Raw genomic sequence first — 27500 nt, 5'->3', positions numbered from 1 at the left:
TGTTGGAAAATTCAAGATGGCATCTCACACCCTCTTTAACACCGTAAGTTTGGGAAAAGGTGTTATAAATAAAAAACTATACAAAATACTATTAAAAACCCGCCGAATATATGTCAACCTATGTCACGGTAAAATATATTGAGCGAGTTTTTAACAGTATTTTAACAGGGCACATCGTAAAAACTGACCCATTAATTTTCCTGAAGTAAAAACTATATAGTTTTTAAACTTTTAAAACTATACATTATAAAAAGAAAACTGTTCGAGTGATTTTTTTTTTTTACATGGGTGTCACCACTTATCAAGGCCCAGAGGCCACTCAAGGATAAGGGTTAATAGGTATACATTAGTCATTGTGGTTTTAGCATAGTAAACAGTGGGAATTTTTTAACTTGGATTACTTGAAAAAGAAAACTGTTCGAATGATTGAAAATGAAAACAAAATAACAATGTAAATATATTGATAAGAAAAAAACAAAAACAAACGAAGTTTCCGTTTCAGGAACCCGAGTTTAATTTTATGTCGTAATCATTCAACTCGTTAGCGGTTTTATTCAGCGATTAGGGATAACCATACGACATATCTAATTACCAAAGCGATTTTTTTTTTTATTAAAACTAAACCTGTTTAGTTTTAATGAACCAATTTTTTTAATGCCAACACTTTAGTTATTTTGAGAGCGTGCAACTGCACCCGAAAGGTTGATTAGGAAACTCCAAATCCTTTTATGACTCGAAAAAAAAAAAAAAAAAAAAAAAAGGCTTTTTATCGGCTAAAATGATAAACTAATGTTAAATATTAGTATTTAATATAATGAGATATCAATCTACACAATTTGCCATCGATTCTGAAATAAAATGAAATCCTGACATTGTGATCATTTTTGCAGGTGTTATGTGCCAAATATTGAAATGAGAATGTTTAAATTCAATTATTGTAATTTAAGTCTTTAATTTTAAAGTCGATTTTATTTATAAAATATCTTTTTAGAAATCAATCTCAAAAACAATCTGAACAATAAATCTCTTTTGTTATGGCTAATTTTTTGTCAAGGGTAGACATTATAATAGACAAGTATTCATCCATGATGACATTTTACCGATTTCCTGGTTTACAGGTATTCTTCCTAAATTTCTTCAAAAGAATTGACATAAACAATACTTCAACTAAATACGTATATTTCATGCAATAATGACTTTTGTTTCTTCTGACTTTTCCTAAACTAAACATAAAACATCGGTTAGGGTTAGTTTAACATTCTGTAAAAGTACCTTCCGTTTTTTTTTTTTTGTACTTCTGCAGAGAAGGTAAAAAACCGATAAAAACTGGATATATTTTTCGTGTTTTTATTCAATTTAACATGTTTATTCAGCTCGAAAAGCATACAGTGTTTACCGATGTGTTGGAAAATTCAAGATGGCGTCTCACACATTCTTTAACACCGTAAGTTTGGGAAAAGGTGTTATAAATAAAAAACTATGCAAAATACTATTAAAAACCCGCCGAATATATGTCAACATATGTCACGGTAACATATATTGAGCGAGTTTTTAACAGTATTTTAACCGGTTTTTTATTTATTACACCTTTTTCTAAACTTACCGTGTTAAAGAGAGAATCGGCCGCCATCTTGAATTTTCCAATAGATCGGTAAACACTGTATGCTTTTCGAGCTGAATAAACATGTTAAATTGAATAAAAACACGAAAAATATATCCAGTTTGGTAGAAAAGTAATTTATCTTGCCTTTGATAACATTTATTTGTTATATATTTGTTTTTTGGCAACTTATTCGAATCTATGTGTACAGTAATACAAACCCGAAATGAATTTAAGACCACGAGTGAAATGAGAAAATGAAGAAAATCACATTTACTGTGTGTGTTTACTGTTTATGTAAGTCAGCGGGTTTGGTTGCCATAACAACGTGACGGTAGTGAACGTGTGTGTGTGCGTGTGTGCGCGTGTGCTTGCTAGTACTACTACTAAGTTTGTAGGAGCGTTTGATTTCGTGTAGTTTAGTTTCGTATAATAGTTTCGTATTTTTTTAATTTGTAAATAACAAGTTATTAAAAAATTAAACCCTTCCAAAATGGACAATAAATAAAGCCATAATATTTTATGGTAAAGGTAAGAGCGTAGAAACCATTGTTTTTTAGGAGATGTGATTATTGGATTAACCAATCAGAAATCGTCTGTGGCACACACATCTCTGTTTTTATAGATATATAGATAGATATAGATAGATAGATATAGATATATATATATATAAGTGGTTTTTGTTTTGATTATTTTAAACGATAGTAATGTTTATGTCTCCGCCTCGAAGAACCGGTGTTTTTCTTAGAAAGTCGCCCAATTTTATTTGGACGTATTGTTTATTTATTTATTTATTATTTTTAAAAACAGTAATCTACGGACACACGTGTTTCGGAGCCCTACTCCTCTTCAGCGTAGCTTGACTGTTGGTAAGATTCGAACCTTAGATCTTATATATATATATATATATATATATATATATATATATATATATATATATATATATATAACGCCATTCCTTTGGATTTTACTTGTGGAAATGGAAATTTAATTTAACTTCTTTGGATTTTACCGCTATTGGATATTTTACCGTTCACCAGACTATCCATTCACCTGAAATCACCTTTTTCTGACCCCTTATTCGCCTGCTTCACTATTTGTTACCAAGTAAGATCTATGACTTACTTGTAATTTCATCAAATACTTTTGCAAGCAAAATCCGATCCTGCATTTTGCTACGTTCTACCCTCTTATGAGAAGGAAAGTATTTCTTCGAAACTCCGCAGATTAAGGACTACCCACTTATTTTGTGCTTCTTTTTTAAAATTAAATATGTTTTTAATTCTTTTTCACAGTGTTTTTTTAACATGTTTTATTAACTACTTGTTCTTGATTATTGTGGTCCATGAACAGCTGACAACGCTAACTGATTGAATTCAAAACGTTCCTAATCAGTTCAATTGGCACATCCTCTTTGAATGGGCACTTTGCATTCATTCATTGTAGCTGGGTTTGTGGTGTGAACCATGTGTTTAAAATGCCCTCTACCCCACCAAATGTAAAGTGGAGTCCAATCCAGTGAGGACAGTACTCGATACTTCCTCTTCGTCTTACACATCTGGTTGGCAGGTGACCATTAAGATAGGTTCTTACGTCATGATAGTAGGAAGGTGCTCTATTTTGCTGGAAGTACAATTCTTTATTCCTAAACATTTCTTGGAAACGTGGCATAGTATATTCATGTAGCAAGTTGAGATAATTTAAAGAATGTATACATCTTATTGGGACACCCTACACACACACGCACACATACATACATACATATATATATATATATATATATATATATATATATATATATATATATATATATATATATATATAGTGTTATAATGGAATAATTTCAGGAGGAAATCCGGGTATGAGAGCTCAATGTGGTAAACAGAGCAATAACATAAAAATATAACACGGAAATTACATAATTGTCGATGCAATAATTTATTTCAACCTTATGGTATTTTCAAGCATCTAAGCTAGACAATTACATTTTTGATACTGAAATAAAGAAAGAAAAAGAATCGGGCCCCGAGCGTATAATCTTCATTTTCTATCCTTTCCCTTTTCTTTCTATGAGAGTCTAGAATAAATTAAACCATATGACAGGCAGCGGATGGTCACTCTCTTCTCTTCCTTCGTTTTTCTTTCTTCTTCTCTTTCCCTTACGCGCAGCCGATTGTCAGTTTATTCCCTCTTCTTCCTAGGTTAGTAAACGCGTGTCAAGTCATTTACGGGTAAGAACGTGCATATTTAGGTGTATGTGTGTGTGTGTGTGTGCGCGTGCGTGTGGGTGTGTGTGTGTGGGTCTGTTGTTACGTCGGGTTACCGGACGGTCGTTTAAGTGTCATAATGTTCTTGTTGTTTTTTTAAAAAAATCCCTCCCATACTAACTTAATTCCCACCCTCTCTATAAAATGTATTAAGTGGATTGCTACTACCACCCCCTCTGGTTTTTGACGGTCGGGGCCCGATTCTTTTTCTTTCTTTAGTGCCACGCAAAAGTATTTGATACATTACATTTTTCTTCATAACTTTAATTAGGATTCAAGATTTTACCTAAAATTTGGTCAGTATATTCCTATTACTATTCTAAATTATATTTGGAGTAGTAATTACAAAAATCAAAGTTTAGAAAGTTTATATTTAAGGAAAAATATAAATTAATAAACGCAAAAGTATTGGATACACCTTTAAAAAATATTTTTAACTGAAATAAATTTCAATGACTTTTGCTTAGCGTGTTGCAATAATGCAAACGAGTTATTACTGACCAATCAGAGAGCTTTATATTAAAATAATTTTACAAAATTCTTCCAGTTTGGGCTCACTCCTTCAAAGTCAACCAGTTCATTTATAAAAATGGCTAAAACTAAAGAGTTGTCAATAGACATTCGTCAAAAAATAATTGAAGGAAAAAGGTATCGAATAATATCAAGGGAACTTAATCTACCACTTAGTACAGTTGGAAACGTTATTAGAAAGTTAAAAACCCTGGTGAAGCTGTTGCAAATCTTCCAAGATGTGGTCGGCCAAGGAAATTAAATGTAAAAAAATCAAGGTGGGTAAGCAGAAAGGTACAAAAAAAACTTTTCTTACTCGTGGTGAAATTCAAACCGACCTCAGAGAAGCTGGGATTAATATGAGCAAGGATACAATCAGTAGAGTTTTAAATCGTGCAGGTTTTGTATCAAGGTCCCGAAGAACAGTTCCATTATTTAAGCTTAAACATGTCAGATCACGTTTGAATTATGTTAAAACATATGGGGAACAGCCCCAAGAATTTTGGAACAGGGTAATCTGGTCAGACGAAACGAAAATCGAAATCTTTGGAAGAAACACAGCAACACACATATGGCATAAAAATGGCACCACCTAAAACAAAAAGAATACCATTCCTGCGGTAAAGTTTGGCGGTGGTTCGATTATAGTATAGGGGTGTTTTTCATCCAAAGGTATTAGTGAACTAGAAATCATCAATAGTAGAATGAATGGACGTATGTACAGGGAGATTTTGGAGAAAAGCCTCCAGAAATCTGCTGATTTGTTGGGACATAATAGCAATTTCGTGTTTCAGCAGGACAATGATTCCAAGCATACTGCCAAACTAACCAAAGAATTGCTTAGAAATAACGGAATTGACGTTCTTATTTGGCCCAGTCAGTTTCCAGACCTCAACCCAATTGAAAATTTGTGGAAAATATTGAGATCAATGTTCACAAGAGGAATCCACAAAATATTCAACAACTAGAACAGTTCTGCAAAGAAGAATGGCGCAAAATACCTGCATATCTTTGCAAAAAATATGTGTGCAACTATAGAAAGCGATTAGAAGCTGTTGAACGCAAATATTAAATCAATGTATCCAATACTTTGCGTTAATTGATTTATATTTGTATCCAATACTTTGCGTTAATTGATTTATATTTTTCCTTTAATATAAGTTTTTAAAACTTTAATTTTGTAATTACTACCCCAAATATTAGTTAGAATAGTAATAGGAATGTACTGACTAAATTTTAGGTAATATATATATATATATATATATATATATATATATATATATATATATATATATATATATATATATAATGTTGGATGCGATAACTAATGGCTACACACATGCAAACATGTTTCAGTGACCACCCTGCCAGGGTAAATCACCTCATCAGGCCAAGAATATCCACGAGTATATTCTTGGCTTGATGAGGTGATTTTCCCTGGCAGGGTGGTCACTGAAACATGTTTGCATATGTGTAGCCATTAGTTATCACATCCAACATATTTATATTGCTCTGTCTTAACATTGGGCACTCTTTGGTTGACACATTTTGGTTTTGTTTAAATAATACTACCAATAATATATATACATATATATATATATATATATCTATATAATACTAAAAGTCTATGGATCTTGTATGTTTGCAATCAGATGTCCGGTTTTCAACATCCGGTTGCGCATGCGTAAATAGCAACGTCTTCAATCCGTTATTCCAATTTCAGAATTTTTATATCGCTTTTAATACAAACAATTTCATTTAATTTGATCAAATAGTTATTTATATATACAAATAATACATAGATTCATAGATACTTATAATATATATTATAAAATCTATTTATCTATGAATCTATTAATAATATGAAATATTACCCTATACAATTTATGGAAAGAAAACACCTCTCACTTTCCCTCTAATAGATTTCAACACTCCTACTCCCTCTGTTTTCGTTACGTACGCGAGAAATAGTTACGTGTATGTGTGAGAGACAGAAAAAGGGAGCGATGTAAAACTGGATAGAGTTATCCCCCTTAACTAATGCAGACCTTTTTACTAGAGGGCGTTATTACAAAAAAATTTCTTTTTCTTCTTCCCATGTTTTTTAAAGTCGTCTGCTTACATTTCCAAACGGAAAGCTGAATCGGTAAATGCACACATTTCTATTACATTAAATAGTGTTTTCCTTTACACAATGGGTACTGAATGTTTGCTTAAATTAAATGAAAAAAGTTACATTTTATTTTCATTTTCTATTTAAAAAGCCATTATTAACATGTGGAGAGTGTTTTTTTTATTATTCTGTACTTTCAACTAACAATTTCATTTAAAATATGATATATCAAAATTTGAATTTAACTATAATAAGGATTATGATACCTGTTCAGTGCATATTTACCTATAAGTATGACCAACCACTTATAATTCAGTAACTGTAATTTAAAAAAATAACAATTATAATAAACAGAACGACTCATAGAAATCTATCTATATTCTTTTTTCATTTTAATATACTTTCATAGAAATGCTTCTGTTATGTAAAAAAAAAACTATTTTCTTTATGCCACAAGTGTCACGCTCATACATGAATTCCATAGCTAATATAACGTACTGACCCAACGGGTCACGGGTGGTCTAGTATATATATATATATATATATATATATATATATATATATATATCGCAATCATGAAAAGAAGACTTTTATAATTCATAATTAGAAACGTTTTAATAAAATAAAGCAAACGAGGTGAAAAGGAGAAGTAGGAGAGTCAGCTGATCGGTTTCACCCTAGCTTTGTTAAAGCTAATAACCTAATTGAACTATATACATTATTTTAATTGGAATTCATTGAGATGAGTATTATTTATTTATTTTATTGCGGACTGTTGTCCTCATCTTTTTATTTTTTTGTTGTTGTTCTTTCACAATGTTTCGGCCAACTATTCCTCTGGCCTTCGTCAGGTGGTAACCGCGATGGGATAGGAACTCCGAATCTCCTAACTGCATTCTAAGGCGGTAATTGCTAAGAATGCAGTTAGGAGATTCAGAGTTCCTATCCCGTCGCGGTTACCACCTGATGAAGGCCAGAGGATTGGTTGGCCGAAACGTCGTGAAACAACAACAACAACAACTAAAAAACAAAGAAGATGAGGATAATAGTCCGCAATAAAATAAATTACTAATTAAACTAATGTTTTTTTTTTTTTTTTTTTTTTTAGCAAGAACATGCTTCAAGACGTCACTAATAAAAGGTCGAAATTCACAAACAGTTTGCACTGCTGAATCTGGTGACATGACTTGCAATGTAACTTGTGATACTGGCTTTATATTTTCTGACAAGACAACTACGAAGATTTTTAGCTGTGAACGAGATAATAAATGGACACCCGCAAGTAAAACAGGTGATTGCTTACGTAAGTATCTTTCTTATTTATGTTTACTATGGTGTCATGATTATAATCTAGGGCATATGAGCGTGTGGGAAAATATCAGCAGCAGCGAAGCATAGCTGGCTTGTAAAGAAATGACAGCAGCAATAGCAAATGAGGAAGTGTGCGGGAGTTGGCACTACAAGAAAAAGAGAATAAGGACATCACGTGATCGGGAGAGAAACAAAGTCGACGTTGAAGAAAATGGACGTGTGAAGTTAAAGATGAGTAATGGCTGGCTATGGCTGGCATTAGATTGAAGAAGATAAGGGTTAGGGTTAGGGTTAGGGTATACCGAGTGAAATGGGCGATGGTGAAAGACTTATAAGTCGAAGTGAAAGAATTATAAGGTAATAAAAACGTTTGTTAAAAAAAATGCCGACCTGAATTTTTATTTATTTCTTTCCAGTTTGATTTTTATGAATTACTAAAGTAAAATTTTATATTTTATTAATTAATGAAGTAAAGTTTTATTTTTATTAACAACTAAAGTAAAGTTTTATTTTTATTAATTACTAAATAAAATTTTATATTTTATTAATTAATAAAGTAAAGTTTTATTTTTATTAATGACTAAAGTAAAGTTTTATTTTTATTAATTTATAAAATAAAATTTTATATTTTATTAATTACTAAAGTAAAGTTTTATTTTTATTAATGACTAAAGTAAAGTTTTATTTTTTATGAATTACTAAATTTTTATTTTTATGAATTACTAAATTTTTATTTTTATGAATTACTAAAGTAAAGTTTTATTTTTTTATTAATTACTAAAGTTTTATTTTTTATGAATTACTAAAGTAAAGTTTTATTTTTTTATTAATTACTAAAGTTTTATTTTTTATTAATTACTAAAGTAAAGTTTTATTTTTTTTATTAATTACTAAAGTTTTATTTTTTATGAATTACTAAAGTAAAGCTTTATTTTTATGAATTACTAAAGTAAAGTTTTATTTTTATTAATTTATAAAGTAAAGTTTTATTTTTATTAATTCCTAAATTTTTATTTTTATGAATTACTAAAGTAAAGTTTTATTTTTTTATTAATTACTAAAGTTTTATTTTTATGAACTACTAAAGTAAATTTTTTTTTATTTATTACTAAAGTTTTATTTTTATGAATTACTAAAGTAAAATTTTATTTTTTATGAATTACTAAATTTTTATTTTTATGAATTACTAAAGTAAAGTTTTATTTTATGAATTACTAAAGTAAAGTTTTATTTTTATGAATTACTAAAGTAAAGTTTTGTTTTTATTAATTACTATAGTTTTATTTTTATGAATTACTAAATTAAAATATTATTTTTATGAATTATTAAAGTTAAGTTTTATTTCTATGAATTACTAAAGTAAAGTTTTGTTTTTATGAATTACTAAAGTTTTAAATTTATGAATTATTAATTAAAGTTTTATTTTTATGAATTACTAAAGTAAAGTTTCATTTTTATTAATTACTAAATTAAAGTTTTATTTTTATGAATTAGTAAATTAAAGTTTTATTTTTATGAATTACTAAATTAAAGTTTTATTTTTATTAATTACTAAATTAAAGTTTTATTTTTATGAATTACTAAATCAAAGTTTCATTTTTATTAATTACTAAATTAAAGTTTTATTTTTATGAATTACTAAATTAAAGTTTTATTTTTATGAATTATTAAAGTAAAGTTTTATTTCTATGAATTACTAAAGTAAAGTTTTATTTCTATGAATTACTAAAGTAAAGTTTTATTTTTATGAATTACTAAATTAAAGTTTTATTTTATGAATTACTAAAGTAAAGTTTTATTTTTATGAATTACTAAAGTAAAGTTTTATTTTTATGAATTACTAAATTAAAGTTTTATTTTTATGCATTACTAAATTAAAGTTTTATTTTTATGAATTACTAAAGTAAAGTTTTATTTTTATTAATTACTAAATTAAAGTTTTATTTTTATGAATTACTAAAGTAAAGCTTTATTTCTATGAATTACTAAAGTAAAGTTTCATTTTTATGAATTACTAAGGTAAAGTTTTAATTTTATTAATTTATAAAGTAAATTTTTATTATTATGAATTACTAAAGTGTTATTTCTATGAATTATTAAAGTAAATTTTTATTTTTATGAATTATTAAAGTAAATTTTTATTTTTATGAATTACTAAAATAACGTTTTATTTTTATGAATTACTAAAGTAAAGCTTTATTTCTATGAATTACTAAAGTAAAGCTTTATTTCTATGAATTATTAAAGTAAAGTTTTATTTTTATGAATTACTAAAGTAAAGTTTTATTTTATGAATTACTAAAGTAAAGTTTTATTTTATGAATTACTAAAGTTTTATTTCTATGAATTATTAAAGTAAATTTTTATTTTTATGAATTATTAAAGTAAATTTTTATTTTTATGAATTACTAAAGTAAATTTTTATTTTATGAATTACTAAAGTAAAGTTTTATTTTTATGAATTACTAAAGTAAAGTTTTATTTTTATGAATTACTAAATTTTTATTTTTATGAATTACTAAAGTAAAGTTTTATTTTTATGAATTACTAAAGTAAAGTTTTATTATTATGAATTACTAAAGTAAAGTTTTATTTTTATGAATTACTAAAGTAAAGTTTTATTTTTATGAATTACTAAAGTAAATTTTTATTTTCATGAATTACTAAAGTAAATTTTTATTTTCATGAATTACTAAAGTAAATTTTTATTTTTATGAATTACTAAAGTAAAGTTTTATTTTTATGAATTACTAAAGTAAAGTTTTGTTTTTATGAATTACTAAAGTTTTTATTTTCATGAATTACTAAAGTAAATTTTTATTTTCATGAATTACTAAAGTAAAGTTTTATTTTCATGAATTACTAAAGTAAAGTTTTATGTTTATGAATTACTAAAGTTTTATTTTTATGAATTACTAAAGTAAATTTTTATTTTTATGAATTATTAAAGTAAATTTTTATTTTTATGAATTACTAAAGTTTTTATTTTTATGAATTACTAAAGTAAAGTTTTATTTTTATGAATTACTAAAGTAACGTTTTATTTTTATGAATTACTAAAGTAACGTTTTATTTTTATGAATTACTAAAGTAACGTTTTATTTTTATGAATTACTAAAGTTTTTATTTTTATGAATTACTAAAGTTTTATTTTTATGAATTACTAAAGTTTTATTTTTATGAATTACTAAAGTTTTATTTTTATGAATTACTAAAGTAAATTTTTATTTTTATGAATTACTAAAGTAACGTTTTATTTTTATGAATTACTAAAGTAACGTTTTATTTTTATGAATTACTAAAGTTTTTATTTTTATGAATTACTAAAGTAAAGTTTTATTTTTATGAATTACTAAAGTAACGTTTTATTTTTTATAAGTTACTCTTACATAACTTATCAAAGCTCAAAGCACATTCGAGGATAAAGCATTAGATAAATGCCAGGTAACCAGTGAGATAATACTGAGATGATTGGTACTGGTGGTGGTGATTGGGCAGAATTTGGATACATTGGACTTGGAAATGACCATGTTATAGTCATATGGGAAGCAATCCTGTGGTATTGTGTTCTACAGACGAATAGATCTAGGGAAGAACTTTGCACGTGAATATTTCGTTTAGTTTTATGCAGAAAGATAGAGAGAGAAAGAGAGACAAAGTGAGAGAGAGAGAGAGTGTGTGTAAGTAAATACAGTGGCTGTAGTTAGACGAGTTTTATTACTCGTCTAACTACAACCACTGTATTTAATTACCCTCACCGGGTGGAGGAGAGGAACCATGGATTGAATCTCAGTCGAGCACATGCTATGAAAGTACAGAGAAAGACTGGCAGTCCTTATCAAAGGGGCGGGTAACATTATCAGTGGGATTGCCAACAAAAAACACAAACCTTCACAAAGTTTCTTTCGTTCTTGTTGAAATTAAAGATGCTTTTTATTCGAAAAGGGAAAAACCAAACCGTGAGTTAAATTTGAATAAAATTCTGTGTTTCCATGCTGGGTCCCTTCTAGGAGTTTGGACACATTTCGTACAAGTCTATATTTTGCTATTTTGACCCTTTGACTTCTACAGGCGTCATGGTCCTGGATATGACCTTAAACTATATCCAGTGGTGAGGCCCCAGCTTGCGGGCTTTGGGGAGTGTGGAGCCACCCTTTAATTGCCATTGCTCCCAGGTCCACTCTGACCTGGAGTGGTAGCACCTGTTAGGGTCCCAACTATGAGTTAAATAGAAACCGACTTGAAAACAACAAATATATTCTATTGAAAAAATTTTTCTTCAAAATCTTTGGATTCGGCATTAAATAACCTGAAAAGGGTTGAAATGCCGTAAAACAAAAACAGCCAAACCGAACCAATCCACAGGGGTCAAGTCCAAACCTGGAGGCACAAGTTCCTTGTCTGTTTGCTAATACGTTGGACATCGAACTAATCTCTACGTGCATTTCTAACTATCTCAATGCATCATTGGATGCTTCACCTTCGTCACATATTTTTGTTTATGTTAGTTATACGGCATAATCGCGTTGACACACTGGTTTTCATCAGATCACCGAAGTTAAGCAACGTTAAGCCTGGTTAGTACCAGATGGGTGACCATTTGGGAATTCTAGGCGCTGTATGTGCTCTCCGCTTATCTCGGCATTTGTTTCCATTCGTCCTGTGCTTCACTTGCCACTGGTATTTAACAATGTCATCTCAGGAGAGGTGTGGTTGGAAATTGTGCACCTCCTTCCACAAAACCTTCACGCACAGGCACCCCTACGTGGATATCCTTAGTCTGTCCAGGACTGAAGAAGTCTGTGAGTTATGAAAACTAACACTACTTTTTTCCAAGTTAACATTTTTGGAAACTATTTTAATATAAATATTTTTATCTGTAAATACCTTTCGCTATGATACCATTCTCTCTGTTTCTAGTTTTATCAATAAAGATCTAAGTAATAATAACCGTCAAGCTAACTTGGCGTTGCCCAGACCAACTATGTAACGCAAGCAACACCTGCAGGTTGGTGTGCATTTTCTAGCACAACGTATTGCACGTGTTACTAATTGTTTTGACGTTTCTTAATTTTTGAGATGAGGATTGGTTATTCGTATTATTTGGATTCATCGGACTACTGTTCTCATCTTGAGTGTGGTTTTCACAACGTTTCGGTTGATCTACCCCCCCCCCCCAAAAAAAAAACAGAGGCGGGGGGGGGGCAGGCCCAAGGTGGAAACCTTATACACACACACACTATTTCACATAGAGCTACCAAATTTGGCAGGATAACCCATCACGAGGAAGGAGAAGTTTTGTAAACTCCCACCAATGTAGATGGAACCACAGTGTGTGGCGGGGGGGGGGAGTGATCACTTATAACCGGAAACCCTGTGGGCGCTCACACTGTTTGGTCTTGACTCGTAGAGTTACCAAATATGGCAGGGCAACCAACCATGGGTGGGTGGGTGTTGTGGAGAGGTTTTGACAGGTTATACCACTCATCCTCACCAACAGGGGTGGAGGCTCCAGGGGTGTCTCTTATAAATGGGAAAGTAAAGTTTAAGAAAAAAAATTATAAAAAATACTGTTAGAAATCCACTAAATATATGTAAGCCTACACCACGGTAACATATATTGAGTGGGTTTCTAACAGTATTTTGTATAATTTTTTAGCTTAAACTCATTTTTCCAAATTTAACGTATTTAACAGAGAGATCGCCGCCATTTGTCTTATTCACATATACTGATAAACACTGCATGATTTTCGAACCGATTAAACGTTTTAAAGTAAATAAAACCCCTAAAAACTTTTCCAGATAGGTAGATTGCTTGGTTGTTTTTGTTTTACGGCATATCAACCCTTTTTCAGGTCATTTAATGCCGAATCCAGTTATTTTGAAGAAAAATTTTTAAATAGAATTTTTTTTTTTTTCCAAGTCGGTTTCTATTTAACCCATTGTTGGGAACCTAACAGGTACTACCACCCTGGGTCAGAGGGGACCTGGGAGCAATGGTAATTAAAGGGTGGCTCCACATTCCCCAAAGCCCAAAAATTGGGGCCTCACCATCGGATATAGTTTAAGGTCATATCCAGGACCCCAGTTAGGTAGAAGAGTAACTTACCTTGCCTTTGGTAACATTTATTTGTTATATTTATTATATTTTGATTACATTTCATACGTCTTTTTTTTTTCCGATGACTGGAGCATAATCTGCAAACTCGTTAGATTTTACTAAAATAATTTATTTTTAATGATTTATTTTATTTTATTTATTTATTTTTTTGCACGATTGAAACTAATATTTCCTTCCAATTTATTAATCGCTATCTACTGCACTAATTTTTTTTTTATTACATTTTCACCCCAAACAAGACACATTGCCACTTTAGTGTAGGGGGCTACAAACAGGGACATATGCTACTGGAGTACTATGTAGGGAGTTAACAGCAAGATGTCAGTTCACATTACACTTAAACTTCTGCATGTTAGTACAGTTGGGGAAGCAGGCACCAGGAAGGGAATTCCAAAGTCTAGCGGTTCTGGAGAAGAAACTACTGGAGTAGAAGGTTCTCTTACATCTAGGGATCTCAACTGTGAGGGGTGGGATTTTGCTGCTTGTCGGGTTTGTCGAGGGTATTTACGTCGAGGGGGCACAAGTGCTTGCAGTTCGTCAGAGCATTCACCATTAAAATATTTGTACAACAGGCAGAGGGATGCAACATTTCGTCGGTGGGACAGAGGCTGAAGCTTAGATGACAATTCAGGACCTATCAGGTTAGCGACTCTCTTTTGAACTTTGTCTAGGAGCGAGAGACTAGTAGCAGATGCACCAGCCCAAATATGATAACAATACTCCATACATGGGTGAATGGTGGCCTTGTAGAGGTACAAGATACTTTCGGGCATAGTAGCTTTCTAGCATGGTAGAAACTTGAAAGCATTGCCTGGACCGCTTCGACAACTCATGTTTCCTGTGAACGTTAGGCCGAGGAGTTTAAAAGAAGTACTTTCAGATAATGAATCTTTAGCCATTGCTATTGGTGGTAGAGAAGGTTTCTTGTAATTATTGAAGGAAACAAGTTTAGTCTTGACAGCATTGAATGTGACCATCCATTTTTGTCCCGATTCCACTACAGATTGGAAGTCATCCTCTAGTGTTTCTGCCATTTCCTTGGATATGTGTTCATTTGTTTTCCTGTCGTGCCTGTTATAGAGCGTGGTGTCATCAGCATATATACCCATCTCACAGACAATTTTGTCCGGGAGGTAATTTATGAATATTAGGAATAATAAAGGTCCAAGGATAGACCCCTGAGGCACTGAGCGTTTTGCCATATTCCGGCGGATTACGTAAACCTTCGGAATATGGCGAGGCGATATTTACGGAAAAGAAAAAAAAAACCAGATCATTCTCTGAATTAGTATCAATATTTTTTTTCAGATCTAACTCTTCCCGAATACATCAGCGTAAAGATTGAAACATATATGATACCTGACTATAATATTACTATTGAACAAGATGATTTCAAAGACCTAATGGAAGCAATTTGCCCCAATGCCTCGTTCCACTTCAAACCTCCCACATACGGCTACAAATCTGGTAAGGTAAGTTCCCATGATCCTCTATTCCATGCATTGCCAGCAGAAAGGAATATTTTTTATGGTCAAAAACCAAATCTGTTAAATAAATTTGTGTGTGTGTGTGTGGGTGTGTGTGGGTGTGTGTTCATATGTCCACTAAAAACTTTTCTCATCCGCATCGTACAAGCACCAACACACCATCGTTAGAAAGAGCGATCTTTTGGACAAAAAATATCGAAAAATTGGAAAAAATCGTCCATTATTTCCTAAAGAATTATCGTTTTCTTTGAAGTGGGACTCAGATAAAAACCTTGCTTTCGACACGGTTTGTAAACCATGCATGTGCTAACCTTTATTTTCTTCCATTTTAAATAGCTAAATTTGCGACGTTAAGACATCTGCCTATTCATCAGCACATCAATAGAAGCGTTCAATTGTGTTATGCGAGTTCGTGCCCAGTACACATCATTTTTTTAAAATTTATTTTGCTTTTGGTTTCGCTTCTGGCTGATGGTACCCCAGTCCTATTTTTTTAACGCCCCCTTCCTCTCCATTATCACAATTATTTTACGACCGGGCAACGCTGGGCGCCTCCTGCTAGAATATAATAAATGTTACCAAAGGCAACACAAGTTACTCTTCTGCCTACCTGGAAGTGTGTAACTTTATAACTGAATTTTACCAAGTATTTTATACATTATGCCATCGATCCTTGTGAATAACAGTCAGGGTGAGATCAGTAGTCCAAATTAAAAAAAAAGGATCAATTAGGTTTTAAAGACCCCACAAAATAAGCAACACAGAAAGGATACCTGGGTTGACACCAGCTGACTTCTAACATATATATAGCAAACCAAACTCGGATTTACAGGGTGGAATGATAAAAGTGTCGCTAATACTACAGATTTATTTAAAAACTTTTATTGAAAAAATCAATTCAAATAACTTGATTATATAGTAGAGTTGACATCTATTCAATGTAGCCATCTTCTGCCTCAATTACTGCCTTGATACGGGTCCAGAACCGGGAGCAAGCCTTTTCCAAAAGCGCTGGCAGGTGTTTGGTGAATACTCGGCAGATGACAGTGATCTGGCTAGCTTTGGTGTTCTGGGAGGTCATGTTGGTGATTTTCTCAACGTATGACCAAACGAAGTAGTCCAACGGGTTTAGGTCAAGGGAGGAGGAGGGCAGTGAGAGAAGGGTACAAAGTTGCAGCACTCCTTCTGAAGCCAAACCTGGGTCTCTTTGAACTTGTAGACCAGCCCAGAGTCCTGCTTTCACACCCATGGTCTGCCAGTGGCCACCTGATTGCACCAGGGAATCACCACACTCTTCAGCACATCCAAGTACACTTTGGTGTTGAGTTTCAAGCAGACGTTGAAGATGTGAGGTGGCATGATGCGACCTTCACTCGAAACCACACATAACTGCGGCTGGAAACTTTGTTTTCATCACCTTGAGCACGTCCCTGTTATTCATGGCAATTCAGCAATGCATTTTGAGGGTGCTGGCTATGGTCCTGTTGTCATCACTTGGATCAGTAGAGAGCATGAGTTGTACAGCGGTGCATCTCCGATCTTGAATGTTGAACATTGTGTCACTCTCAGACATGATAGAAGGCTCCTATTGCTCTTCGTATTTGTACACAACTGGTCAACTAGTAGATTATCTGACACAAAATAAGAAAACCGGTTCTTATCAAACGGAAATGGAATCAAGTCGTCTTTTCATTCTGTTTGGTTTATTTTGAGGAAATAGGTTTTAACCTATTTCATAAAAAAGAATTTTTCAAAATTTTCTTTAAATAATAACACTTAAAACCTCTCATTTTAATGAAACCCAAATAGATAATGTTTTTAAATTTTAAATATTATTCATCCAGGGCAACACTGGTACCCCCCACCCCCCAACCCTTTGGTTGTTTTTTTTGTCGTTTTTACTTTTAGTTGGACATACAAACATACATACAGACAATACACATATGAGAACTCACACTGGGGAAAAGCCACATTCTTGTGAAGTATGTGGATATTCTTTTTCTCAAAAGTCCCATTTAGTGAGACATATGAGAACTCACACTTTTTGGGGGGTCAGAAGAACTTTTGATATATTGGCCTATGCATACCGAGCTTCAATGTTAAGCATAGGCCAATACATCAAAAGTTCTTCTGACCCAAAAATAAAAATGGTGAATGAACATCACACCAATGTTTGCCTCAGCAGACGTCAACTACAAAGCTCGGTGAAAATTTCAGTGGTAACACACTGGATAACACAATAGAAGAATATGACAACCCAGCAACCCTAATTGCCCGAAAGAAGAGAAAGGAGTATACAAAAAGGGAACTGAAGACAAGACTAGAAGGATGGCAACAACATAAGAGAGCAGGCAGGTTCATGGAAGAACTGAACCAGAACTACATTGACAACGAGGCTTCACTACAATGGCTTAAAAGTGACAAATTTCCGTTTAATGAAGAACGATTAATTATAGCTGCACAAGACCAAGACTTACTCACACATGGATTTAAGAAAATGGCTGGTCTACAAAAAACCGACCAATGCAGATTCTGTCACTCGGCTGTTGAAAGCCGAAGCCACCTAATGTTTGGATACAAAATCCTTCTAGCCGATGGTCATTACACTGCCCGCCACAACAAAGTATGTAGATACTTACATTGGAAGATCTGTGGGGAGATGCAACTAGATAGATCGTCGAACATCTGGGAACATGAACCACTGACGATAACATCAAATGGAAAAGTGACAGTGTTCTACCACAAAGACATACAGGCGGGCAGACAAGGCCATCAAGCCAGATATAGTAATATGGAACTGTTACATGATAAAGGGCTGTCCCCTTTTCATGTAAGTAAAAAAAATATAGGGAATTAGTTAAATGTAAATATGAAATAGGATAGTCAAGGATTCGAATTTATTTTAACTTATGATTTGCAATTGTTTAGCTTACATATCAGGAATGTGATGATGAAATTTGTTCTGTTATAAAAATGAAAATTAAAATAAGGAATTTAATCGTCAATTGAAATTGTAAACATATTTTGTAAAGAGGTTATTCGAAAAATAGGTTACTGAACTCGGGGTCATGTCAAGTTTGGCAATGTGATACATGTATCCAACGTGCTTTATGAGCACATGTTTAATCATGCGATGACGTGACGAATTCTCAATATAGGTAGAGTTTTAGATGAGAGAAGAGGAGAAGAGTCGGGGAGAAAGAGCCGAGAGAGAGAGGTCAGAAACGGCTGCTGACGTCAAACCTTGGAAGCGAAAGGTTAGAGAAGAAAAAGCCATGTAAAGAAACTTTGAATTCCTCAAGCGAAATCATGGACCGGTTATGAAATAAAGGACGTCATCATCTTTGTGTATCTGCGTCTTTGTGTTGTGATTCAACAGAAAAGGTATTATCCATTTATATTATAAGAACTTTGTGAAAATCATCATCTTAAAAATAGGTAAGAAATATATGTATCAATATTTATAGAAACACTCCCGTTCATACAGAACTGTCTCTTTATATATACCTGTTTATGTCCCCAATATGCTATCTCTTACAACATGAATATCTTAAGACATATAAACACTCAACACATGAACACTCCTAAGACTCTAATCTCTCACTAAGACTCTCCTAAAACGAACAACAACAACAATAATACAGAATATACGTTCTAATAATAACACATTACATAACAGAACAAGCCCAAAAGAACTGCACTCATTATCGACGTCACAGTTCCAAACGACTTTGGCTTTAATAGAGCAGAATGGGAAAAGATAACAAAATATCAGGACCTAAAAAATGATCTAAAAACAACATGGTCTCTGAAAGAAACAAACATTATACCAGTTGTGACGGGAGCAACTGGCCTAATAAAAAAACCCTTCAAAAATACTTAGAAGCAATCCCTGGAAAAACCAAGCTGCAAGGAAATACAGATAGCAGCCATAAAGGGAACAGTGTCTATTCTTAAAAGAGCCCTCGGATATAAATTTAAACTGTAATAGAAACAATTGTTAGCCCTAGGAAGGAGCCCCTTGATCTCTTCAAACTAATAAAAGTAAAATAAAAAAAAGGACAGAACTTGAATGCCTACTAGACACTATCCTCGAGTGTCTAAGGTCTCTCTGTACAGGGGTTTGTCAGAACAATCTGGCATGAAGATACTTTTTCCATAGAAGTAAACCCTGACCAAATATTCAAAATCACATTTTGTATTCGCTGCCCAAATAAGATCTCCTCACTATGGCTAACTCACATTAGCTTTTACAAGGAATAGCGCCCCTTCTCCAAGTGATGTTACCTCAAGTAATAGCACGAAGCTGGATACTCCACCAGACTAGATAAATTCTTGTCCTGGAATCCAGTAAGACCAAGAGACCAAAATGAAAAATATAGTACAACGTATAAAAATGGTTAATTGGGGAGAGGAAAATTATGTTCTTAATTTCTTTACTAACTCAGTCCATACTACAAATTTCCAGTTTTTTTTCATTTTCATTTCGATAATTTTTGCGATCAAGAGCGGAGGACCGCTTGAAATATAAAAAATAAAATATTAAATACAAAAGTAACATCGTTTTCATGCTTCAATAAATCTTCATAACCTTTAAACCACGATTCCAGAAGCATACGTGGATTTTAACACACACACACACACACACACACACACACACATATATATATATATATATATATACAGGGTGCTCATAAAGTCTGTGTGCAATTTTAGAATGAATTGTTCCAAAGTCGAATTCTTTTTACAAATTCTTTTTATTGCAAACACAAATAAAGTTATAAATATTTTAATGTGCACACCGACTTTATGGATATCCTATATATATATAGTCAGCCACAGGCAGACTGTTTCACTGTATCACAGCTCTTCAGTGCTGCTAGACTAGCAACTACCTCGCTATGATTGAAACACGACCACCTAGTCAGCAGTTAGTACTTCTAACCGTCATGCTATTTACTTGCTGCTAAGATAAATAAATATGCAAAATTACAATGACTAAACACACATGCGCGCACGCACACACACACACACACGCACACACACACACACACACACACACACACGCACACACACACACACATACAAGTTTTGATCTCACTACTAAATATTAGGTTTAATATAATAATCGACAAATAATTGTCTCTCTAATAATAAATACATAATTTGCATGAATTAAAATATCATATCGACTGGGCAACACCGGGCGGCCTGCTAGTATTAAAAAAAAAAATCATTGTGTTTTCTTTTTTTCCAGCTTGTCATCACGTATAATTTCACCTTTAAGACAATGAGTCGAGAGAAGACGGACTTGAAGAGCTGTCGATTTGAAATGGAAAACATCTTCCGATTAAAAACAGAAGTCGATGTATTTATGTCGCGTTTACACGTATATACTTCTGCCGTTTGTCCATCAAACTTCTTCGAAGTCACGTTTGACAACAGAAATTCCTACTGCGGTACGCATCTCAGTTTTTCTTTTTTTCTTTTCTTTTTTTTTTTTTTACCCAAAGATGAATATGTGTGCATATGTGTAGCACATGAACGTCAGAAAGTAGTGGACGAAATGCCAATGCTAACAGTTGACTTCACCTAGACATTTTATTTACAACGAGGCAACACATAGAATCATACAAATGACACCTATCAGTCTTAGTCCGTTACTACTTGCATCGCCAGGTGGATCATTGTTAACATACAAGGTGCCTTCAATAAGTTTCCAGACTATTTTTTTTTTTTTTTTTTTGTACAGGCATCTAAAATTGCCACAATCTGATCTGGAATGGAACACGTACATCAAATTTGTTGGCAAGGTCGCTGGAAAAATGGTGGGATCTTTCTATCAATCCAGTAGATATCTAACTGTTGATGCAATTCTCTACCTATATAAGAGCCAGGTACGTCCAAGAATGGAGTACTGTTGCCACCACCTGTGCAGGAGCTGCTAGAAAGGACTTATCCTGCTTTGATAGAGTTTAAAATAGACTTTGTAGCCTGGTAGGGGATGCTCTTTTCTCTCTATCTCACAGAAGAGACGCTGCGAGCCTGTCTCTGCTTTATCGTTATTTTCATGGAAGATGCTCGTCTGAGCTCCAATCTATGGTCCCACCTCGCCAAACTTTCACGAGAAACACTCATCTAGCTGAAAACACTATCAATAATTTCTCCTACTCTTTATCTGTGCTTAAACCTAAATGTAGATTCCATGAACAAAATTTCTTTCTTAGAACTGCACGCCTGTGAAACTGTCTTCCGTTTGCCTGCTTTCCAACTGACTACAATATAGTCGTCTTCAAGTCCAACATAAACAAGTTCTTAATGAGCCGTTCCCATTAAGTAATTACTTAACTTACCAAATTTCCACTACTAACAATTACTACGATGTTGTCCTATTGACTACTGTACACTCTTTAACCCTTATCCCTGAGTGGTCTTTCGGCCTTAATAAGTGGTGATGCCTATGTAAAGAAAATTGTTGTAGAATCTTGAAAGTTGGATATGTTATTGCTATATATCTTATGAGATGACTGACCAATTTTTATGATTTCAGATTCAAATGAACAGCTACAACACGAATTGAAATACACCCTACTAGAGCTTGATTGTCACAGCTGGTGAATTTCAAAAATGCAATCTGGACGTGAGGACACTTTAGAAGAACGATATGCAATAAAATTATGTTTTAAACTTGGAACAAATGCAACAGAAACGTATGGAATGATTCAGACTGCTTTTGGACCATCTTGCAGGAATTAAACATCAGTTTTTGAGTGGAATAACAGATTCAAGGAAGGCAGGGAGTCTGTGAAAGATGATGAAATGTGTGGGAGGAATAAGGAAGGCAAAACACCAAAGGTGATTGGCCAAATAAAGAATTTCATGGATAAGCATTGTTGTGTGTCTATAGAGATAATAAGTGCACAGTTTGATGTCAGTGTGGGAACTGTACACACAGTTATTCATGAGGAACTGAAGATGTGGAAGATTTGCGCAAAGTTTGTCCCAAGTGTGCTCAGAGAAGATCAGAAAAAAAATGTTATCATGACGTTGTTTCACGTTGTTTAATAAAGATATTTAATTTCTTAATCATGATGACATAGCTCAATACAAAACCACCTAATTTTTGGAATCTACACATATCGGTAAGCTTTTCTTCATAGTTTATACTAGTCTGGGTGCCCGGCGTTGCCCGGGTTTTTGGAGGTGTGTATTGAATAAAAAAAAAAAAAAAATTGGTAGTAGGCAAGCAGGCTCAAACCCGTACCGCAAAAGAGGAAAATAATGTGAAAAAAAACAAAAAAAAAACGTGATGCCTTTGCTGTTGCGCCCATCGAAAAACCGGAAGTGGCGAATGTTTAAATTAAGGCTAGTCAATCAAAAAGAGGGGATGACTTTGAAAAAATCGGCGAAAAAAGCGACCCCTCCCTGTAGAAAAGTGCCCAGTTGAGGGTGAAGAAATTAATATTTTCAGACAATTTTTCGATATTGTCGTCCGAAAGGTCATTCTTCAGAACGATACCAATCCCATAAAAACCTGTCGCCTCTGTCAAAAGTTTTAGGCAGACATAAACATACATACATTTAAACAGACAGGTGAGATTTATATTATAGACTAGCGAGGGGTACCTGGCGTTGCCCGGGTGTTTGGAGGTGTGTATGGAAACTCCGGGGGTGGGGGGGGTTAAAAAAAAGTAAGTGTGAGGATCGAACCCGAACCGTTGAGGCAAAGTTGTAAATTAAAGTGTGAAAAAAAAAAAAACGTGCGACGTTAACGATTGCCCCACCACGAGATACTAACGGAAACACGTTTGAATTTATTTAATTATTGGATTTGGCAGGTGCCCGTTTTAATGAGTTAATGGGGTCAAGTTTGACTACGGGATAGTATTTCATTTACTGCTGAACGCTTCCCCCCCCCCAAGATGTTATAGGAAAAAGACTAACCCACATGGGGTGAGTGACAAATGTTGAATATTTATCTTCCCGAAATCGAGCAAATTAAATAGACAGGCGAGCTTCGTTGTTAACTGTGAGATATTACGATTTATATGTGATATAAAAAGTTTTAAAAAGTTGTGAAGCAAGCGACCGCTTCTCTGAAAAAAGCCTTTTGTTGACATACAGAAAAAGCGAACACACATACATACATACATACATACATTTTCGCTTTTATATATATATATAGATTAGTAATGGGACGATTTTATAGGAATATCAAGAGTTTTCAAAATATCGAGAATCGACATTTGAGTTAAATAATTTGGATCCGATTACAATTCTAAAACGATTCTTAAATACACAGGTTGTAAGACAAAAAAGTCAATTCGATGTGAAATATGAATCTTACTCATGTTCAATCTCCTCTCACAATGTTAAGCTAATGCCATCAAAATGGTTTGTAATTCTTGAAATAAGTGATAATCTGAGGGATCTAGATCAGGAGAATACGCGGGATGGGGCAAGATTTGGCAACCAAATTCGCCTAGATTTTTCTGTATTTTTTTTCCTTTTTAAATAAGGTTGTATTCTGGACTTGCACCTATATTTTATATATTTTGTATATTTGTTATACTTTCCAGGGCAATGTCCAAGCGGTACATACAGTAATGGAACTGAGTGCATCCCTTGTCCGGTTGGAACGTACAGAGCAATAGACGATGGTGTACAATGCTTGAAGTGTCCAAATGGATCATCAACATATTTGCATGGAAGCTACTCCATAAAAGACTGCGTAGGTAAGAAGATTACGGTTCTTTATTGTTTAGTATTCAACCTAATTTTATAAAATACAGCAAATACAGGCACATCTTTATAATGTATGTACCCGGCATGGAACAAAGATGCTCCGCACCAAGATGTAGAAATTTCCAGGTTGGTATCTGGAGGTGCGTTTAATTCACTGGAAGAGATGTACCCCAAGTCTTTGTTAAAACCTAGGAGTAGGAAAAACTCTAATGTAAAACCTTATGGAAGCCATTTCACCGACAAAGATTAGCAGTTGTACCAAAAAGTGTGGTTGGTTCTGCAGAAAGCCTTTACCACTATAAGCAAATAATGTGTGGATTTCCGAGTAACTGAAGAGAGTGCTCAATACTATTGCAGAGCAAATATGTGTTTTATTTTTTTTATTACCGTTTTATCTGTTTGGTTACATATGTTTCGGATGTTGGACCATGTTTACGGTCCAACAGCCTCGTCAGACCTTACAGAAAAACCTTTTTCTGTAAGGCCTGACGAGGATGTTGGATCGTAAACATGGTCCAAAAACCTTTTTCTGTAAGGTCTGACGAGGCTGTTGGATCGTAAACATGGTCCAACATCCGAAACATATGTAACCAAACAGATAAAACGGTAATAAAAAAATAAAATATATATATATATATATATATATATATATATATATATATATATAACTACTTCATTTACTCACATAAAATTAATATACGAAAGTATAGATTTATGCGTAAACTTTAAGTATTTACTCCAAAAGTGCTCAATACGTAGGTAGAGCTAGTTAGTAATTTATAAAATATATATGGCGATTAAGCTACACTGAATATTCGGCGTTTCATCCACTATAGGATTCGTCAGGCTTATGCGCGAATTCTGTAGTTGTTTCTCGTTTTTATATATGTTGAGGATTTTAGTTAGCCAATCAGCTTTCTAGTATCCACCACGCCCCTTCCTATCAGCCAATGGGCATGCATTTTATCGAACAAAGGATCTGTTTTAGAACTAGGTTAGTGGTTTAAGGCAGACGATTATATTTATATATATAAAAAAAAAAGAAAGAAAGGAGAAAAATCGTCTGCCTTAATGGCTTACTTTTACTTTAAATAATTTGCAAGCAAAATCCGATTCCACATTTTGCTAATTCCTACCCTCTAATGTAAGGGAAAGTATTTCTTTCGAAACTCCGCAGATTCAGAACAATCCACTTAATTTGTGTTTCCTTTTTGAAAATGAAATATGTTTTTAACTCTTCTTAAAGTGTTTTTAACATGTTTTATTGATTATTTGTTCTTATATATATACACATAATATATATATATTTCCTTTTTAGCTTACTGTCCCCCAGGCTTCCTTTCAACTACAGATGGCTTGCCACCTTGCACGGCCTGCCCTTCGGATACCTACACGCTGTCACCAACAAACACACACTGTGAACCATGTGCAAACGATACTTCAACACTTGGACTCATATCATTGAAAAAGTGTTTCCGTAAGTATTTTAGAACTAGCTCCTTACATCGAGTCACTTCCTGCCTTGTTTGGGTCGATTTCCACAAAAACAATGGCATTAGCTGACAAAATGGATGGAATACTGTTGCCATATCTGGGCAGGAGCTGCTAAAAACAGCCTATCCTGCCTTGACAGAGTACAAAATAGACTTTGTGGCTTAGTGGGGGATGCCCTTTTCTCTACCCTGCAACCTCTCTCCCACAAAAGAGACGTTGCGAGCCTATCCTTGTTTTATCGTTATTTCCATGGCAGGTGCTCGTCTGAACTCCAATCTCTGGTCTCCCCTCGCCAATCTTTCATGAAAAACACCCGTCTAGCTGAATCCACTGTGAAAAATTTCCCCCACTCTATATCTGTGCCTAAATCAAAACGCGGATTCCATGAACAAAGCTTCTTTCTTAGAACTGCACGCCTGTGGAACTCTGTTCTGTCTGCCTGCTTCCCACCGGACTACAACTTGGATGTCTTCAAGTCCAATGTTAACAAATTCCTAATGAACCGCGCCCTTAAGTAAACACTTCATCAAATCTCCACACTAACGTACTGTACTTGCAATAACCCTTATCCCTGAGTGGCTTCCGGGCCTTGATAAGTGGTGATCACTCTGTAAAAAAAAAAAAAAAAAGGGTAGATAAATTGTAAAATATGTTTTTTGTCTTAAATAACGACACCGATGAAAGGTGGCACTGGAGATGAAGTTTGCGATATTTTTCACAGCTTCACAGACAAGCAAGAAAGTATATATATATAATTTAATTGGAATTCATCATTGAGATGCGTATTATTTATTAATTTATTTATTGCAAACTATTATCCTAGTTTCGGCCAACTATTTCTCTAGTCTTCATCAGGTGGTAACCGCGACGGGATAGGAACTTTGAATCTCCCAACGGCATTGTCCGGTCATAAAATACGCTTAAATATGATATTTTGATTAATGCAGATTTCGTATTTATTAGTATACTAGTGAGGGGTACCCGGCGTTGCCCAGTTGTTTTTCGGGGTATGTGAAAAAAACCCCGAAAATGTGAAAAAAAACGAAGCCTTCACGACGCGCAGTTGGAAAATAGTAAAGTGTAAAAAAAAACAGGTGCGCGTTTTTGATTGACGTGACGGCGATAGGTATTCAGCAGTTACGATTTTGTGCGGGACAGTTTTGAATAAATCGGTTTGTTTGTTTTTAAAAACCCGCTCCCCCGTCTGATATGACGAAGTCGACATTGACCAAACGTTCACTGGCTCTGGGCCTGTGATTAGAGTCGAGTTTCGCTTTTTTATATACTGAAAACCGAATGGTACGAGGGGTACCCGGCGTTGTCCCGGTGTTTTTCGGGGTATGTGAAAAAAACCCGAAGCATTGATGACGCGCAGTTGGAAAATAGTAAAGTGTTTAAAAAGAAACAGGTGCGCGTTTTTGAGTGACGTGACGGCAATAGGTATTCAGCAGTTATTTTGTGCGGGACAGTTTTGAATAAATGGGTTTGCTTGTTTTTAAAAAGCCGCTCCCTGTTTATTAGGAGGAGCGAAGACGAAGTCGACATTGACCAAACTGGCTCTGGGCCTGTTGTATTTATTTGCTTCCCCACTGAGCAAATTAGGCACAAGGCCGTTTTTTAATGTGGAGATGGAGGGAGGGGGAGGGAAAGGGGGATCCAGCTCCCGAGAGGTGGGAAATGGGAGCTGGATAGTAACTGTGGTCTGTAGGGTGATCCCTACATTGACCAAGTTCAGATATGTGGGATTACCCCCACATATGGTCTTTGCTAGTCATAGCTAGTCTTTGCTTGCAGCATCTGCCGGAACAGATACTACACTCTGATCTTGTCTGGGCTTGTTGTATTTATTTGC

At 33.8% G+C, this 27500-nt stretch overlaps 1 pseudogene; it reads left to right on the top strand.

The window, feature by feature from the left end:
• Positions 1–12309: 12309 nt before the first annotated feature.
• On the top strand, positions 12310–12426 carry LOC145266871 (5S ribosomal RNA; annotated as a pseudogene).
• The last annotated feature ends 15074 nt before the right edge of the window (positions 12427–27500 follow it).

This window comes from Euprymna scolopes, chromosome 41 (genome assembly GCF_053919585.1).
Source record: "Euprymna scolopes isolate OS-2025 chromosome 41, ASM5391958v1, whole genome shotgun sequence".
Taxonomy (NCBI): Eukaryota; Metazoa; Mollusca; class Cephalopoda; order Sepiida; family Sepiolidae; genus Euprymna; species Euprymna scolopes.
Note: the sequence above shows the minus strand (reverse complement) of the source record. Positions and strands in the feature narration are given on the sequence as shown.